Genomic DNA, 19,115 nt, shown 5'->3' on the forward strand with positions numbered 1-19,115 from the left:
TAATAATATAATAACAATATAATAATATAATATAATATAGTATAATAATGTAATAATAATATAATAATATAATAATATAGTAATATAATATAATAATAATATAATATAATATAATTAATAATAATATAATAACAATATAATAATAATATAATAACAATATAATATAATAATATGTAATAATATAATAATAAATAGATAATTGATAGATGATGGATAGATGGATCCTAGTGTGCTGAGAGGTCTATGGAGACAGTTCTAGCCAGGCAATAATCAACAGGGGGATGACTTCCGAGTGGTGAGTAAGCGCATGCGCGGCTCCTTCTTGCATGATGACGTCTGGAGAGAGTGTTTCAGCCGTCGCTGGGAAGGGGCGTGGCCGGAGCAGGGGGCGTGGCCGGAGCAAAGGGGGCGTGGCTTGTGTGAGGCAGCCTTGTCTTCGCCTCAGAAGGAGAAGGACGCCGAGGAGGAAGGACGCAGAGGAGCGTGCGGAGAGGCCAAGCCTGACCCGGAAGTAAGGAAGAGGTTCCGGGGGTCAAGCCCCCAAACCGGAAGAGGAGGCTTTCCTCCCCTTTCATTCCTGATCTGGGTCTTAGAGCTGGGTGTGGGTCATGGCTGTCCCTTTAAGAAGAAGACAGAAATATTATTCCTGAGTTATTATTAAGGATTTACTTGAAGAAATGGCAATATTATTGGTGTTTTATTGATTAGTCCCTTGAAATACAGTAATAATACAGGGATATTATATATTTTTCATTTAGTAATCATACAGAAATACTAATTATTTATTTCACAATAATTCAGTAACAATGCAGTGATATTAATTGTTCATTTAATAATAATATGGTAATAATAATACAGAAATATTAATTATTAATTTAATAATAATATGGTAATAATAATACAGAAATATTAATTATTAATTTAATAATAGTACAGAAATAATAATACAGAAATATTAATTGTTCATTTAATAATAATACGGTAATAATAATACAGAAATATTAATTATTAATTTAATAATAGTACAGAAATAATAATACAGAAATATTAATTGTTCATTTAATAATGATACAGTAATAATAATACAGAGATATTAATTGTTCATTTAATAATACAGTAATAATTATATAGAGATATTATTTATCTAATAATACAGTAATAATACAGAGATATTAATTCTTCATTTAATAATAATACAGTTATATTAATTATTCATTTAATAATTATAATACAGTAATATTAGTACAGAAACATTAATTATCAATTTAATAATAGTAGTACAGAAATAATAATACAGAGATATTAATTGTTTTAATAATCATACAGTATTATTATTATTATTATTATTAACTTTATTTGTACCCCGCTAGCATCTCTCGAAGGACTCGATGCGGCTTACACAGGCCGAAGCCTCAGAACACAGTACAGTAGAACATAACACAATTTATTTAATAATGCAGTAATGATACAGAAATATTAATTATTCATTTAATAATAATAATACAGTAATAACTATACAGAGATATTAATTATTTGTCTAATAATACAGTAATATTATACATATGTTAATTATTTATTTAATAATAATATAGTTATATTAATTATTCATTTGATAATTATAATACAGTAATAATGGTACAGAAACATTAATTATCCATTTAATAATAATAGTACAGAAATAATAACACAGTGATATTAATTGTTCATTTAATAATCATACAGTAATAATAATACAGTAATATTTTTCATTTAATAATACAGTAATGATACAGGGATATTACGTATTCATTTAATAATAATAAAGGAATGATACAGAAATATTAATGATTTGTTTAATAATTATAAAACAGTAATACTAAAACGGAAATATTAATTACCCATTTAATAATGCTTTTTAATAATAGTAGTACATAAATAATAATACAGAGATATTAATTGTTCATTTAATAATACAATCATAATACAGTGATAGTAATTATTCATTTAATAATACAGTAATAATACAGTGATATTAATTATTCATTTAATAATACAATAATAATACAGAAATATTAAGTATTTTTTTCAAAAACTATCTACTTGGAGAAACAGAAACCTATTCGTACCAGTTGTGGAGTTCTTCTTAGAGGTAGCATTCCTGATCCTGTTTTGGTTGCCATGTGTAGATCATTTTTATTGCTATTACCATGATGTTATTCATTATTTATTTGAAAACAATCTACAAGAGGAAAAAGAAACCCAGGAGGGTCAGTTGTGGTGCTCTTCTTAGTAGTAGCATTCCTGATATTGTTGTCATTCCTATTTCAAACTTTTATTATGGTCATAGACCACGTAAGAACAAACAGACAAAACACATAATTTGCAAGCTTAGTAGTTGATTAAATGTCCTTTGACCAGTATCTGGCCACTTAGAGTACTTTTGGTGTTGCCACAAGGAGTTCCTCCCTGGTGCATGTGGCTGGGCTCAGGTTGCATTGCAGCAGGTGGTCAGTGGTTGGCTCTTCTCCACACTCGCATGCCGTGGATTCCACTTTGTGGCCCCATTTCTTGAGGTTGGCTCTGCATCTCGTGGTGCCAGAGCGCAGTCTGTTCAGCACCTTCCAAGTCGCCTCATCTTCTGTGTGCCCAGGGGGGAGTCTCTCATTGGATATCAGCCATTGGTTGAGGTTCTGGGTTTGAGCCTGCCACTTTTGGACTCCTGCTTGCTGAGGTGTTCAAGTGAGTGTCTCTGTAGATCTTAGAAAACTATTTCTAGATTTAAGTCGTTGACGTGCTGGCTGATACCCAAACAAGGGATGGGCTGGAGACGTCTCTGCCTTGGTCCTTTCACTATTGGTTGCTACTTCCCGGCGGATGTCAGGTGGTGCAATACCGGCTAAGCAGTGTAATTTCTCCAGTGGTGTAGAGCACAGACACTCCATGTCTCATTAAGAGCCACATCCACTGTTTTAGCGTGGTGAGATGTGTTCCACACTGGGCATGCCTACTCAGCAGCAAAGTAGCATAGCACAAGGGCAGATGTCTTCACTGTGTCTGGTTGTGATCCCCAGGTTGTGCCAGTCAGCTTTCGTATGATATTTTTTCTAGCACCCACTTTTTGCTCGATGTTCAGGCAGTGCTTCTTGTAGGTCAGGGCACAGTCCAGCATGACTCCCAGGTATTTGGGTGCACTGCAATGCTCCAGTGGGATTCCTTCCCAGGTCATCCTCAGAGCTCGGGATGCTTGTCTGTTCTTAAGGTGAAAGGCACATGTCTGTGTTTTAGATGGATTAGGGATCAGTTGGTTTTCTCTGTAATAGGCAGTAAGGGCACCTAGAGTTTCGGAGAGCTTCTGTTCTACCATCTCAAAGCTCTCTGCTTGAGCGGTGATGGCACGATCATCAGTATAGATGAAACTCTCTGTCCCTTCTGGCAGTGGCTGGTCATTTGTGTAGATGTTGAACATGGATGGAGCAAGCACGCTCCCCTGAGGCAGGCCGTTCTTCTGTTTCCGCCATCTGCTTCTCTGGCCCTGGAACTCAACAAAAAAGCTCCTGTTTTGTAGCCGGTTTCCTATGAGGCGGGTGAGGTGGTCTTCCTTTGTGATACTATACATTTTTCTCAGGAGGAGGCGGTGGTTCACAGTATCATAAGCCGCTGACAGGTCTATGAAGACAGCTCCTGTGATCTGCTGCCTTTCAAAGCCATCTTCTATGTGCTGAGTCAGGTTCAGCACTTGCGATGTGCAGCTTTTGCCTTTCCTGAAGCCAGCTTGCTTTGGAATCTGACATGGGTCTATTTTTTCCATAATTCTATGCAGAATAAGTCTCTCCAGAACTTTGTAAAAGTGGCACAACAGGGAGCTTGATCTGTAGCTTTTTGGATCATTACGGTTGTTTCCTTATAAGAGCATTGTACATTAAAATCTAAAAGGCTAGAACACATGAAGTCTAGTTGAGTCCGACTGGGAGGTGGTGTCTCTTCCATTTCTAAGCCTAAGAGCTGGCGTTGTCCGTGGACACCTCCAAGGTCATGTGGCCAGCAGGACTGCATGGAGCGCTGTTACCTTCCCGCTTAAGCTGTACCTATTGATCTACTCACATTTGTATGTTTTTGAACTGCTAGGTTGGCAGAAGCTGGGACTAACAGCGGGAGCTCACCCCGCTCCCCAGATTCAAACCACCAATCTTTCATTCAGCAAGTTTGGCATACTCAGTGGTTTAACCCTCTGCGCCTCCGTGGGCTCAAATGTTACTGTATTATTAATAATTATTAATTTAAAAACTATCCACAGGGAGAAAAACAAACATATTAGGGCCAATTGTGGTATTATTCTTAGTAGTAACATTACTGATATTATTCTTGCTGCCAATTTGTAGAGAAATATTATTGCTATTATTGTGTTATTATTAATTACTAGCCGTCCCCTGCCACACGATGCTGTGGCCCAGTCTGTGTATATGTGTTTTGTGTGTATATATGTGAATATGTGTGTTTGTATATAGACGTGGTTTTGCACATGTGTTGTAATGAATTTTTTGGTTTTTTGGCTTTTTAAGTCTCTTCTGCTGTGTTTTTATGAGAGATGGTCACTCGTTGGCTTGAGAGGTGTGTCCAAATTTGGTGTCAATTCGTCCAGTGGTTTTCGAGTTATGTTAATCCCACAAACATCACATTTTTATTTATATAGATTAATATTAAGTACTGTGTTATTATTAGTATTTACTCATGCGTGTCCCTGCTTTTCCCCCAAATGGGGCTCAAAGCACCCCTTTCGATGGTTCTTTGAAATAATAATAATAATAATAATCACACGTCGGACCTTTATTATTATTATTATTATTACTAGCCGTCCTTTGCCACGCATTGCTGTGGCCCACAGCAATTCTGTGTGGAAGGTTTGGCCCAATTCTGTCATGGGTTGGGTTCAGAATGCTCTGTGATTGTAGGTGAACTATAAATCCCATCAACTACAACTCTCAAATGTCAAGATTCTATTTTCCCCAAACTCCACCAGTGTTCACATTTGGGCATATTGAGTATTCATTCCAAGTTTGGACCAGATCCACCCTTGTTTGAGTCCACAGTGATATCTGGATGTAGGTGAACTACAACTCCCAAACTCAACATCAATGCCCACCAAACTCTTGTAGTGTTTTCTGTTGATCATGGGAGTTTTGTGTCCCAAGATTGATTCAATTCAATTATTGGTGTTCAGAATGTTCTTTGATTGTAGGTGAGCTATAAATCCCAGCAACTACAACTCCAAATGACAAAATCAATTTTTTTTAGTGAAGGACATTCATTGGGATGTTAGGTGTCTTGTGTCCAAATTTGGTGTCAATTCTTCCAGTGGTTTTTGAGTTCTGTGAATACCACAAACGAACATTACAATTTTATTTATATAGATTATGATTTTGCTGTGCTTTTGTGTCAGTAAAATAATAATAATAATAATGGTCCAACATGTGATCCAATACAACAGCCAGCCGAGTGTCTCCTGTGGACTCATCTTGTTGTGTTTCAAATAATAGTAATAGAAATAATAATAATAATAATAATAATAATAATAATAATAATATGAGGAGCGGCTTAAAGAGCTGGGCCTGTTTAGCCTGCAGAAGTGAAGGCTGAGAGAAGGCTGAGAGGAGACATGATGTTGTATTTGATCACACGTTGGACCATTATTATTATTATGAACCAACAGAAAATACTGGAAGGGTTTGGTTGGCATTGACCTTGAGTTTTGGAGTTGTAGTTCACCTACATCCACAGAGTATTGTGGACTCAAACAACGATAGATCTGAACCAAACTTGGCACAAATACTCAATATGTAAACACTAGTGGAGGTTGGAGAAAATAGATCTTGATATTTGGGAGTTGTCGTTGTTGTGATTTATAGTTCACCCACTATCAAAGAGCACTCTGAACCCTGCCAATGAACTCTACAATCAAACGATGGAATTGAACCAAACTTGGCACACAGAAAACACTGGAAGGGTTTGGTGGGCATGGACCTTGAGTTTTGGAGTTGTAGTTCACCTACATCCACAGAGTATTGTGGACTCAAACAATGACAGATCTGAACCAAACTTGGCATCGATACACAATATGTAAACACTGGTGGAGTTTGGAGAAAATAGACTGTGATATTTGGGAGTTGTCGTTGCTGAGATTTATAGTTCACCTACAATCAAAGAGCATTCCGAATCCCACCAACGATAGAATTGGGCCGAACTTGGCACACAGAACTGCCATGACCAAGAGAAAATACTGGCGTTTGGTGGGCATGACCTTGAGTTTTGGAGTTCTAGTTCACCTACATCTATAGAATACTGTGGACTCGAACAGTGATAGATCTGGTCCAAACTTTGCGTGAACACTCAATATGTAAACACTGGTGGAGTTTGGAGAAAATAGACTTTGACATTTGGGCGTTGTCGTTGCTGAGATTTATAGTTCACCTACAATCAAAGAGCATTCTGAACTCCACCAATGATGGAATTGAACCAAACTTGGCACACAGAACTGCCATGACCAAGAGAAAATACTGGCATTTGGTGGGCATGACTTTGAGTTTTGGAGTTGTAGTTCACCTACATCCACAGACTCAAACAACAATAGATGTGAACCAAACTTGGCATCAATACTCAATATGTAAACAGTGATGGAGTTTGGGGAAAATAGACCTTGATACTTGGGAGTTGTCATTGTTGTGATTTATAGTTCACCTACAATCAAAGAGCATTCTGAATCCCACCAACGATAGAATTGGGCCAAACTTCCCATACAGAACCCCCAGGTTGAGAAACGTTGTCGTAGGGAAAACCAACTGTGCTGAACTTCTTCCTTTTGCCTCCTGCTGAGTTTGCTGCAGCAGATAAGATGAAAGACCAAAGGAAGCTCAAGTTCAAAGGGTCCCATCGTCCAGTCATTTGCTTGCAACGCTGTGGATGGTCATGAGACTGGTGTTCTGTGTCTTGTGCTGAACTTTGGCTAGACGTTTGAAAAACGCTGGTGCTGAAAAACAATACAAGCGGAAATGATTGTCCGGACCGAAGCACAGGCCCGGAGCCAAAGATTTGCAAATTGCTTCTGCAAACCGGCCTCGGACTTCTCCTTTTCCTCCTGCTATCTCTCAAATACGACGGGTTGTTTTCGTACCTTCTGTGCTCAGAAGCATTTGTGATAAAGACCGTGTGGCGCTGCTGATCCTCAAAGATTAAAACGCTGCTCTTTGAATCTGTTTTGAGGAAGTCGTTTGCAAATAGTCCACGGCCCCGCTCTTGCTGGTTTTGTCTTGTGGGTTTATTTTCCCACTAGCGGTCCCCTGCCGCGCATTACTGTGGCCCAGTCTGTGTATATGTGTTTTGTGCGTGTATATATGTGTGTATTATGTCTGTGTATATATATTTTTTTCTGTGTGTGTAGATATATATATATATATATATATATATATATATATATATATATATATAACGGTGCTCCATGCAGTCATGCCGGCCACATGACCTTGGAGGTGTCTATGGACAACGCTGGCTCTTCGGCTTAGAAATGGAGATGAGCACCACACCCCAGAGTCAGACATGACTGGACTTAATGTCAGGGGACTACCTTTACCTTTACCTATATATATATATGTGTGTGTGTGTGTGTATTTATGTGGGTTTTTTTTTTGTCGTGTCAGGGCAACCAGTCCATTATATTACATTTCTAACAGAACAAAGCAAACAAACAGACAAAATACAACATTTGTGAGTTTAGTAGTTGATTAAATGTCCTTAGAGCAGTATCTGGCCCCTTGGAGTGCTTCTGGTGTTGCCGCAAGAAGGTCCTCCCTTGTGCATGTGGCAGGGCTCAGGGTGCATTGCAGCAGGTGGTCAGTGGTTTACTCCTCTCCGCACTCGCATGTCGTGGATTCCACTTTGTGGCTCCATTTCTTGAGGTTGGCTCTGCCTCTCGTGGTGCCCGAGCGCAATCTGTTCAGCGCCTTCCAAGTCGCCCAGTCCTCTGAGTGCCCCGGGGGAGTCTCTCATTGGGTATCACCCACGGATTGAGGTTCTGGGTTTGAGCCTGCCACTTTTGGACTCTCGCTTGCTGGGGTGTTCCAGCGAGTGTCTCTGTAGATCTAAGAAAGCTATTTCTTCATTTAAGTCATTGACATGCTGGCTGATGCCCAAACAAGGGATGAGCTGGAGATGTCTCTGCCTTGGTCCTTTCACTATTGGCTGCCACTTCCCGGTGGATGTCAGGTGGTGCAATACCGGCTAAGCTGTGAAATTTCTCCAGTGGTGTAGGGCGCAGGCACCCCGTGATAATGCGGCATGTCTCATTAAAAGCCACATCCACTGTTTTAGCATGGTGAGATGTGTTCCACACTGGGCATGCGTACTCAGCAGCAGAGTCGCATAGCGCAAGGGCAGATGTCTTCACTGTGTCTGGTTGTGATCCCCAGGTTGTGCCAGTCAGCTTTCGTATGATATTGTTTCTAGCGCCCACTTTTTGCTTGATGTTCAGGCAGTGATTCTTGTAGGTCAGAGCACGGTCCAGAGTGACTCCCAGGTATTTGGGTGTGCTGCAATGCTCCAGTGGGATTCCTTCCCAGGTAATAATCCTCAGAGCTTGGGATGCTTGTCTGTTCTTAAGGTGAAAGGCACATGTCTGTGTTTTAGATGGATTAGGGATCAGCTGGTTTTCCCTGTCATAGGCAGTGAGAGCACCTAGAGCTTCGGAAAACTTCTGTTCTACCATCTCAAAGCTCCCTGCTTGAGCAGTAATGGCACGATCATCAGCATAGATGAAACTCTCTGTCCCTTCTGGCAGTGGCTGGTCATTGGTGTAGATGTTGAACATGGATGGAGCAAGCACGCTCCCCTGAGGCAGGCCGTTCTTCTGTTTCCGCCATCTGCTTCTCTGGCCCTGGAACTCAACAAAAAAGCTCCTGTTTTGTAGCAGGTTTCCTATGAGGCAGGTGAGGTGATCGTCCTTTGTGATACTATAATTTTTTCTCAGGAGAAGGCGGTGGTTCACAGTATCATAAGCCGCTGACAGGTCTATGAAGACAGCTCCTGTGATCTGCTGCCTTTCAAAGCCATCTTCTATGTGTTGAGTCAGGTTCAGCACTTGCGATGTGCAGCTTTCGCCTTTCCTGAAGCCAGCTTGCTGTGGAATCAGACAGGGGTCTATTTTTTCCGTAATTCTATGCAAAATAAGTCTCTCCAGAACTTTGTAGAGGTGGCACAATAGAGAGATTGGTCTGTAGCTTTTTGGGTCATTACGGTCTTTGCCTGGCTTCAAGATTTATGTGGGTATACGGGTGTGTATTTTTGTGTATTTGTGTTTATATGTAGTCCCATCTGCAAACTTGATGATCATGCCTTCTCACCCTTCACCTAACTCATTAATCAAGATGTGGAACAGGGCCGGGCCCAGGAGGGAACCCTGCTTGTGGCACTCCAGTCGTCACTTCTTTCCAGGATGAAGAGGAATCATTGGGGAGAATCACCCTCTGAGTTTGTTTGCTTAACCAATTACAGATCCACTGAACTGTAAGATTCAAGAAGCTTGGGCAGAGCTTTCTGCTTGTTTCTTTCCCTTCTCTTTGGAGCCTGTTTGAGAGTTGCTCAAGGGAATTTTTCAGGAGGGGAAAGGCATTTATGCTTCCTTTCAGGTGAGCTCTTGCATCACATCTCAGACTTGATTCTTTGTGGCAAGGCGCTTATTTGATCTCATTAAACTTAATTACAGGGATGTGCTGTGTGTTTTGCAACTATTGCACTTAAATGGCTGTGCTCATTTATTTGGTTCCTTTTATTAGGGGAAGCGAATGAATGTTAAGTATGTCTTACACTCAACTCCCCGCAGGACCTTCTGCCCAGGTCAGAAATATTTATGTGAAGGTCTTCCTCTTGCAAACCTTCTCCCTACAGGAGTTGGTTATTCCTTTAAATTCTCCTTTGGTGATTTCTCCCCTTTTCCACTTCTTGTGCATGTCTCTTTGGAGTGTTAGCCCAGTTAGAAGTTCTAACTGAGCTAAGTTAGAAATTCTAACTTTGAGGATTGGAAAGAGTTGTCTTCTAGAGGCAAAATATACCATAAATCGGGTAATTAATTAATGAACATGGTTCTGTATAGTTATCAACCTGTCTGTGTTGGCTTTGGATTTATTTATTGTGTCAGGAGCAAACTAAACAGTTGCATTGCATTAAAAACAACACAAAGTTTGCAAACTTGGCATGATACTAAATGTCCTTTGACCAGTATCTGGCCACTTGGAGTGCCTCTGGTATTGCCGCAAGAAGGTCCTCCATGGTGCATGTGGCAGGGCTCAGGTTGCATGGCAGCCGGTGGTCAGTGGTTTGCTCTTCTCCACGCTCGCATGCCGAGGATTCCACTTTGTAGCCCCATTTCTTGAGGTTGGCTTTGCATCTCATGGTGCCAGAGCGCAGTCTGTTCAGCGCCTTCCAAGTCGCCCAGTCTTCTGTGTGGCCAGGGGGGAGTCTCCCATTTGGTAGCCTTGACTGTGAAAAAACAATCCTTTTTTATTGAAGAAAAATGGTTACAAAATAAAGGAAAAATGCAAAGTCAAAAGTCACAGCAAACTCAACAAACATGAATGTCCATGGACAAGATCAAAACCCAAAGCCACACTGTAAAATACTGGAACCTGTTAGCAATCCACTAACCGTACTTGATGCCCTAGAAATCTTTCAAGACGATGGCCAGGAAAACCGGGAGAACTGCCAAGGTCTTCATCAATCTAAAACGATGCCTGAACTGAGAAAGTCAGCCCGGCGGAAGGCACTTAAAGCCGAGGAATTGGTTTCGTGATACGCCTCCCTGCTTTGAAGCCGTTGTTTGTTTTTCTTTTAATTTGGAAGACCTTCGCAAGCTGAGTGATTCACTCCTGTCTTGCCAGATTTGGCCCCTTCTATTCTCATTAAGGTTCCCAGGTGCAGAAGGGAGTGAAAGGTCATCGCTTCCCTCTGAAACATTCTCATGAACACTGGTACTTTCATTTTCCAAATCTACAGAAGTTTCTTCCGCACTAATTTCAGGAGCATTGTCATCAAGAAGTACATTTTCATTAGCATCAGTAAATATATTTTCTTTAGCATCAGGAGGTACAAACAGAGAATCAGGTTCAATCTCAGGCTGAACCCCAACACTCCCTGTCGGCCGTCACCACCCCCAGCTCCTTCAAGTCAGTTTATTTATTTATTTATTTTATTTACTTTGCTTATATACCGCTGTTCTCAGCCCGAAGGCGACTCACAGCGGTGTACAATATAGGAACCACAAAATTCAAGACACAGTATAAAAACAATTCACAATCCAGCATTATACAAAACATCATCATTACTACGAAAACCATTCAGCGTCGTCTCATCGTCCAGGCCACAATCCAGTATCATTTCCGTTGTTCCATTCCTGTCGTTGCACTTCTTGTTCGAATGCCTTCTTGAACAACCAAGACTTTAATTTCCTGCGGAATATCATCAGGGTAGGGGCCAGTCTAATGTCTGCGGGAAGGGTGTTCCACAGCCGAGGGGCCACCACCGAGAAGGCCCTATCTCTCGTCCCCGCCAGCCGTGCCTGTGAAGCAGGCGGGATCGAGAGCAGGGCCTCCCCGGAAGATCTCAAAGTCCTGGAGGGCTCGTAGGTCGAGATGTGGTCGGATAGGTATCTTGGGTATCTTGAATCTAGTCCCTTCAAGGATGCCATCCATCCATCTTGCCCTTGGTCGGCTCCTCTTCCTTTTTCCTTCCATTTCCCCCAGCGTAATTATCTTCTCTAAGAATCATAGAATCATGCAATATTCCTGCTTCTTGGCAGAATGGGGTTGGACTGGATGGCGCATGAGGTCTCTTCCAACTCTTTGATTCTATGATTCTGTGGGCCACAGCAACGCGTGGCAGGGGATGGCTAGTATTGGCCATTTGGTCTCTCATTCCTCTGCCTTTGCTAAACCCAGCTAGATTGGTGTCTAGATCGTCCTTAAGGTTGCATTGCTCTGTCCTGTTCTGCCAGGGGCCATAGTACAAAGTAATACAACAGGGTTGGGCTGTTGAAGTGGAAAATACTTCTTCGCCTCGTAGCACTTTAAGATTATGGGACTTCCCTCCCCAATAATATCTGGATGGCCATCTTTCCCTTGCCTTGAAATATAATGCTGGGTTGTCTGGCCCCGTTGGAGCCATGCTGGTGTTGACATTGCTTATTTGTACGATTTGAATTGTCTGTAAGCCAAAGGACAGTGTGAAGAGTTTCTCATTAAATTGTCCTCGGCGTGTAAGTGCACACTATAGAGAAATGAATGAGTGTGGCCTTGGCATCAGTGGGTTGTGGCACAACAGAGGAAGAGACACCCTTCCCGCAGGCAAAGGAAGGCAAGCTCATCTTGCTGAACGAAGCAGTTGGGAAAGATCAAGTGCTGAACAGGACACAATTGTGCTTTTGAAGGAGAGCATTGTGACTACAAACTTTAGCTGAACTTTAGTTCATTGAGATGAGAATAAAAGTGAAGGATGGACCTGATTTTATTTCCCGAGGTCCATGTCTTGCTGCCTCATTTGCATCCTGTCAGATCCCTAAAATCTGGAGGAAAGCAAGAGTCATCGCCATCTTGAAGCCAGGCAAAGACTGTCATGACCCAAAAAGCTTACAGAGCAATCTCCCTCCTGTGCCACCTCTACAAAGTTCTTTTTTTTTTCCAGTTTATGTGTTGCAATCCAGAGCAGGGAACGACGCCCTAAGATAACTATCCACCACACTTGACTGTGAAAAACAATCCTTTTTTATTGAAGAAAAATGGTTACAAAATAAAGGAAAAATGCAAGTCAAAAGCCACAGCAAAATCAGCAAACATGAATTTAAATGCACAAGAACAAAACCCAAAGCCACACTGTAAAATACTGGAACCTGTTAGCAATCCACTAACCGTACTTGATATCCTAGAAATCTTCCCAAGCTATGGCCAGGGAACTGGGAGAACTGCCAAGGTCTTCATCAATTCTGAAACGATGCCTGAACTGAGACAGTCAGCCCGGCGGAAGGCAATTAAAGCCCAAGAATTGGTTCCGTGAACCGCCCCTCTTCTTTGAAGCCAATGTTTTTAATTCTTGAATTCGGGAGGATCGATGCATGCTGAGTGATTTATTTCTATCTTGCCAAATTTGGCCCCTTCTGTTGTCATTACAGTTAACAGGTGCAGAAGGGAGGGAAAGGTCAAGGCTTCCCTCTGAAACATTCTCATGAACACTGGTATTTTCATTTTCCAAATCTACAGCAGTTTCTTCCTCACTAATTTCAGGAGCATTGGCATCAAGAGGTACATTTCCATTAGCATCAGTAAATATATTTTCATTAGCATCAGGAGGAACAAACAGAGAATCAGGTTCAAGTTCAAACTCAGGCTGAACCCCAACATTATGTTTATTGTAGTTTTGCTTACAAACATTTTAAAAACAATAGAAAAGGGAAAAGTTCTTAGGGAGAGGGTAGTGAAAAATGGTTGGGTGTGGGGGTGAGCAAGGATAGGTTAGGGATAGGTTTGGGAATGGAGGGGGAAGCAATCGAGTGTCGAATATCGGGGGCAAAGAAGAAGAAGGGGGATGGCGAAAGGCGGGGGAGAATAAGAAAAAAGGAAGGTAAGTAATAGAAAAGAAAGAAAACAAAGAGAGACAGATATATAACAGTTAAAAGACAGTTTAGAAGTAGTTTCTTTTTGTTGACTTCCGCCTTTATCTTCCCTGGGTAGTTTTGGTTTTCACACTGGCGCCGTATTTTTGTTTAGTATTGGTCACTTCTTCTTTGGATTTGTTGGGGTTCAGCCTGATCCTGATCTGTGTGAACAGGATTCTCTGATAGTTTTTCAAACTGAGCAAGCTCTCCCTGACTCTGACAATGTGGAATCTGTTGTTGATGCAGAGGTCAGTGGGAATGAAAACGAAACCCAACAGTTAGAAGAGAATGTTTTGGAAGTTAGCCGTGATATCTCCCCACCTGGGCTTGATAATGAGGTCCGAAGAGAACAGATAGTCAGAGATAGATTTGTTTCCCAGTCTGTACGAAGGTCACAGCGCCTTCAGCAGAAAGAGGCCCAAACAGAAAAGTCAAGGGGCGTTTCTAAAAATAGCTTCTTTGGTTTAAGAGCATCCCTGCCGGGTGCTTCTTTAGGTCAAGCAACGTTCGGGACTGTGGCTGGTCTTGGCAGAATTCCTGTGTTCCATGGCCAGTAATCCCAGAGGCTTCTGTTTCCAAGTTCATGGTTAGTAAAAGGCTAACAGACTCCTGGTTATTGTTTTGTGGCTTTTGAAGTTTTGCTCAAGTTCAGAGATCCTATTGACTACTGTGTTTTTCTGTGGCTTTTTGACTTTGCATTTACCTTTCTTTTGTAACCAATTTTTCATCAATAAATAAGGATTGCTTTTCCTACAGTCTAGAGTGGTGGATTTAATCTTATGGTCTTGTTTCTTGAACTGGGATGCAACAGGATTTTTCAAATCTCTGATTTCTTGTTTTCATTTCTGTAACTTGTACTCACTCGGGAGTAGCAAGTCTTGGTGGGATTCGTTGTGATTCCATGTAATTTTTGAAAAGGGTCCGGTCTGTTGGGTTTATTGGTTTGCCCTCTGGGTCTTTAAGATAGTATGTTAATAAGTCCATATCCATTATTTCGGATACCTTAGCTTCCCATTCTTCTTTGTTTGGCAGTTATTTAGTTTCCACTTCTTAGCGTATATTATCCTTGCTGCTGTTGTCAGGAAAGTGAATAGCTTGTCTTTATTTTTTTCGAACGGTATGTCTTCATCCGTAATGCCGAGAAGGAAGTATTCTGGTTTTAGTTGTATTGTTGTTTGAAGGATCTTCTGAGAGGCCTCCTGTATTGTTTTCCAATATTTTCTAGCTTTGGTACATGACCACCACATGTGGTAGAATGTTCCCACTTCGGTTTGGTACTTCCAACATTTGTTTTGGGTGTTTTTGTACATTAGGACCTCTACAAAGTTCTGGAGAGACTTATTTTGCATAGAATTACAGAAAAAATAGACCCATGTCTGATCCCACAGCTAGCTGGCTTCAGAAAAGGCAAAAGCTGCACATCGCAAGTGCTGAACCTGACTCAGCACATAGAAGATGGCTTTGACAGGCGGCAGATCACAGGAGCTGTCTTCATAGACCGGTCAGCAGCTTATGATACCGTAAACCGCCGCCTCCTCCTGAGAAAAACGTATAGTATCACAAAAGACGACCACCTCACCCGCCTCATAGGAAACCTGCTACAAAACAGGAGCTTTTTTGTGGAGTTCCAGGGCCAGAGAAGCAGATGGCGGAAACACAAGAACGGCCTGCCTCAGGGGAGCATGCTTGCTCCATCCATGTTAAACATCTACACAAATGACCAGCCACTGCCAGAAGGGACAGAGAGTTTCATCTATGCTGATGATCGTGCCATTACTGCTCAAGCAGGGAGCTTTGAGACGGTCGAACAGAAGCTCTCCAAAGCTCTAGGTGCTCTTACTGCCTGTTACAGGGAAAACCAACTGAACCCTTATCCATCTAAAACACAGACATACGCCTTTCACCTTAAGAACAGACAAGCATCCCGAGCTCTGAGGATTACCTGAGAAGGAATCCCACTGGAGCATTGCAGCGCACCCAAATCCCTGGGAGTCACTCTGGACCATGCTCTGACCTACAAGAAGTACTGCCTGAACATCAAGCAAAAAGTGGGTGCTAGAAACAACATCATACGAAAGCTGACTGGCACAACCTGGGGATCACAACCAGACACAGTGAAGACATCTGCCCTTGCGCTGTGCTACTCTGCTGCTGAGTATGCATGCCCAGTGTGGAACACATCTCACCACACTAAAACAGTAGCTGTGGCTCTTAATGAGACATGCAGCATTATCACGGGGTGTCTGCGCCCCACACCACTGGAGAAATTACACTGTTTAGCCGGTATTGCACCACCTGACATCCGCCGGAAAGTAGCAGCCAATAGTGAAAGGACCAAGGCAGAGACATCTCACGCTCATCCCCTGTTTGGGTATCAGCCAGCACGCCAATGACTTAAATCAAGACATAGTTTTCTTAGATCTACAAGAACACTCGCTGGAACACCTCAGCAAGCGAGAGTCCAAAAGTGGCAGGCACATACCCAGCACCTCAATCCATGGGTGATACCAGATGAGAGACTCCCCGCTGGGCACACAGAAGACTGGGCGACTTGGAAGGCGCTGAACAGACTGTGCTCTGGCACCACGAGATGCAGAGCCAACCTCAAGAAATGGGGCCACAACGTGGAATCCACAACATGCGAGTGTGGAGAAGAGCCAACCACTGACCACCTGCTGCAATGCAACCTGAGCCCAGCCACATGCACAAGGGAGGACCTTCTTGTGGCAACACCAGAGGCACTCCAAGTGGCCAGATACTGGCCAAAGGACATTTAATCAACTTAGCATTCTTTGGTGGCTCAGCTTAGCAAGCACATGGCTTAGTCATTATTGGCAAACAAGAGCAGAAGATAAGCTGGAGAAGAAAGATTCCTGACTCCAGAGTTGATAGCAAAATACATTGAAAGAATGTAGTTCATGGGTGAAGTCCATGAGTCAGTCTTCCTTAAGGAAGGGATGAAACACAAAGTTTAGGAATTCAGGAACGGCAGGGACTTGAGGAGGAAATGCAGTAATGGATTGCCTTCAAAGCTGTGCGGGGTATCCTTGATCACACCTCTTGGCAAACAAAGCGGGGAATCTCACTTGTCTTCTTGGTAAACAGCAGGGTTTTTAAATCTCCCTTTAATCCCTATTGTCGTGTGTGTTTTATTGATTTGCAAGATACTCCACTTAGGCAGGAAAAACGAAATGCAAAGATACAAAATGGGGGGCGATGAGGCCTGGCTCGAGAGAGGTACGTGTGGAAAAGATCTTGGAGTCCTCATGGACAACAAGTTAAACATGAGCCAGGAATGTGATGTGGTGGCAAAAAAAGCCAATGGGATTTGGGCCTGCATCAAGAGGAGCATAGTGTCTAGATTTAGGGAAGCCATGCTCCCCATGCTCTGTTCTGCTTTGGTTAGACCACTTTACTTGGAATATTGTGTCCAATTCTGGGCATCACAATTCAAGAGAGATATTGACTCTAAGCTGGAATGTGTCCAGATGAGGGCGACTAAAATGATCAAGGGTTAGGACAACAAGCCCTATGAGGAGCGGCTTAAGGAGCTCGGCATGTTTAGCCTGAAGAAGAGAAGGCTGAGAGGAGACATGATAAGGTAAAGGTAAAGGTAGTCCCCTGACATTAAGTCCAGTCATGTCTGACTCTGGGGTGTGGTGCTCATCTCCATTTCTAAGCCGAAGAGCCAGCGTTGTCCGTAGACACCTCCAAGGTCATGTGGCCGGCATGACTGCATGGAGCGCCGTTACCTTCCCGCCAGAGCGGTACCTATTGATCTACTCACATTTGCATGTTTTCGAACTGCTACGTTGGCAGAAGCTAGGGCTGACAGCGGAAGCTCACGCCGCTCCCCGGAATCGAACCTGCGACCTTTCGATCAACAAGCTCAGCCGCTCAGTGCTTTAACCTCCTGAGCCACCAGGGGCACCAGGAGACATGATAGCCATGTATAAATATGTGAGAGGAAGCCACAGGGAGGAGGGAGCAAGCTTGTTTTCTGCTTCCCTGGAGACTAGGACGCAATGGAGCCATGGCTTCAAACTACAAGAGAGGAGATTCCATCAGAACACGAGGAAGAACTTCCTGACTGTGAGAGCCGTTCAGCAGTGGAACTCTCTGCCCCGGAGTGTGGTGGAGGCTCCTTCTTTGGAAGCTTTGAAACAGAGGCTGGATGGCCATCTGTCAGGGGTGATTTGAATGCAATATTCCTGCTTCTTGGCAGAATGGGGTTGGACTGGATGGCCCAGGAGGTCTCTTCCAACTCTTTGATTCTATGATTCTATGATTTGTTTTCATGTTTAGTTAATTATCTGCATTTAATTGATTATACATCGTTGAAAGCTTTCATGGCCAGAATCAATGAGTTGCTGTGAGTTTTCCATTCTGTCTGGCCATGCTCAAGAAGCATTCTCTCCTGATGTTTCGCCTGCATCTATGGCAGGCATCCTCAGAGGTTGTGAGGTCTGTTGGAAACTAAGCAAGTGCGGTTTATATACCTGTGGAATAGTGTCCAGGGTGGGAGAAAGAACTGTTGTCTGTTTGAGGTAGGCGTGAATGATTCAATTGGCCACCTTGATTATTTATTTATTTAGTTATTTATTTACGGTATTTATATTCCGCCCTTCTTCTCACCCCGCAGGAGACTCAGGGCGGATTACAGTGTACACATATATGGCAAACATTCAATACCAATTTTGACATACAAACATATACAGACATACGCAGAGGCTATTTAACTTTTTTTGGCCGCCAGGGGAGCTGTCGCTTTCATCGTCCATCTGCGACGCTGATGAAGCACTTCCGCATTCCCCGCATGCTTCCCCGCTGGAATGCTTTGCTGGAGTCTTCTTTATGGCCTCATAAATCAGTTAATTTAGCCTCCCCACACTTTAAGGTGGTACCTAATTTTCCTACTTGACAGATGCAACTGTCTTTCGGGTTGCAAAGGTCGACAACAGGCTACACATTTGGTTGGAAACCCACTCCAACTCGGGCTGGCTTCGAAGTCATGACCTTTTGGTCAGAGTGATCTTAATGCAGCTGAGACTCAGCCAGCTGCGCCACGATCCCTTGATTAGCCTAGAAGTTTCAAGGTCTGGCTTCTTACTGCCTGGGATGAGTCCTTTGTTGGGAGGTGGTTAGCTGGACCTTATTGTTTCTTGTCTGGAATTACCCTGTTTTCTGAGTGTTCCTCTTTATTTATTCCCTGATTTTGGAGTTTTTTAAAGAAAAATACTGGTAGTCAGATTGTGTTCATTTTCATGGTTTCCTACTTTCTGTTGAAAGGAGATTCCATCTGAACATGAGGAAAAACTTCCTGACTGTGAGAGCTGTTCAGCAGTGGAACTCTCTGCCCCGGAGTGTGGTGGAGGCTCCTTCTTTGGAAGCTTTGAAACAGAGGCTGGATGGCCATCTGCCCGGGGTGCTTTCAATGCAATATTCCTGCTTT

General features: G+C 42.6%; 1 protein-coding gene across 1 annotated transcript in view; it reads left to right on the plus strand.

Annotated features, from left to right (window-relative positions):
• The first annotated feature begins 431 nt into the window (after positions 1–431).
• Positions 432–19,115, plus strand: part of ATP7A (ATPase copper transporting alpha) — a 109,991-nt gene continuing 91,307 nt past the window's right edge. Inside the window, exon 1 of the mRNA XM_067471685.1 lies at positions 432–511. The gene's annotated coding sequence lies outside the window, so the exon portion shown is untranslated. The remainder of the gene's footprint in view (positions 512–19,115) is intronic.

This window comes from Anolis sagrei, chromosome 10, assembly GCF_037176765.1.
Source record: "Anolis sagrei isolate rAnoSag1 chromosome 10, rAnoSag1.mat, whole genome shotgun sequence".
NCBI lineage: Eukaryota > Metazoa > Chordata > Lepidosauria > Squamata > Dactyloidae > Anolis > Anolis sagrei.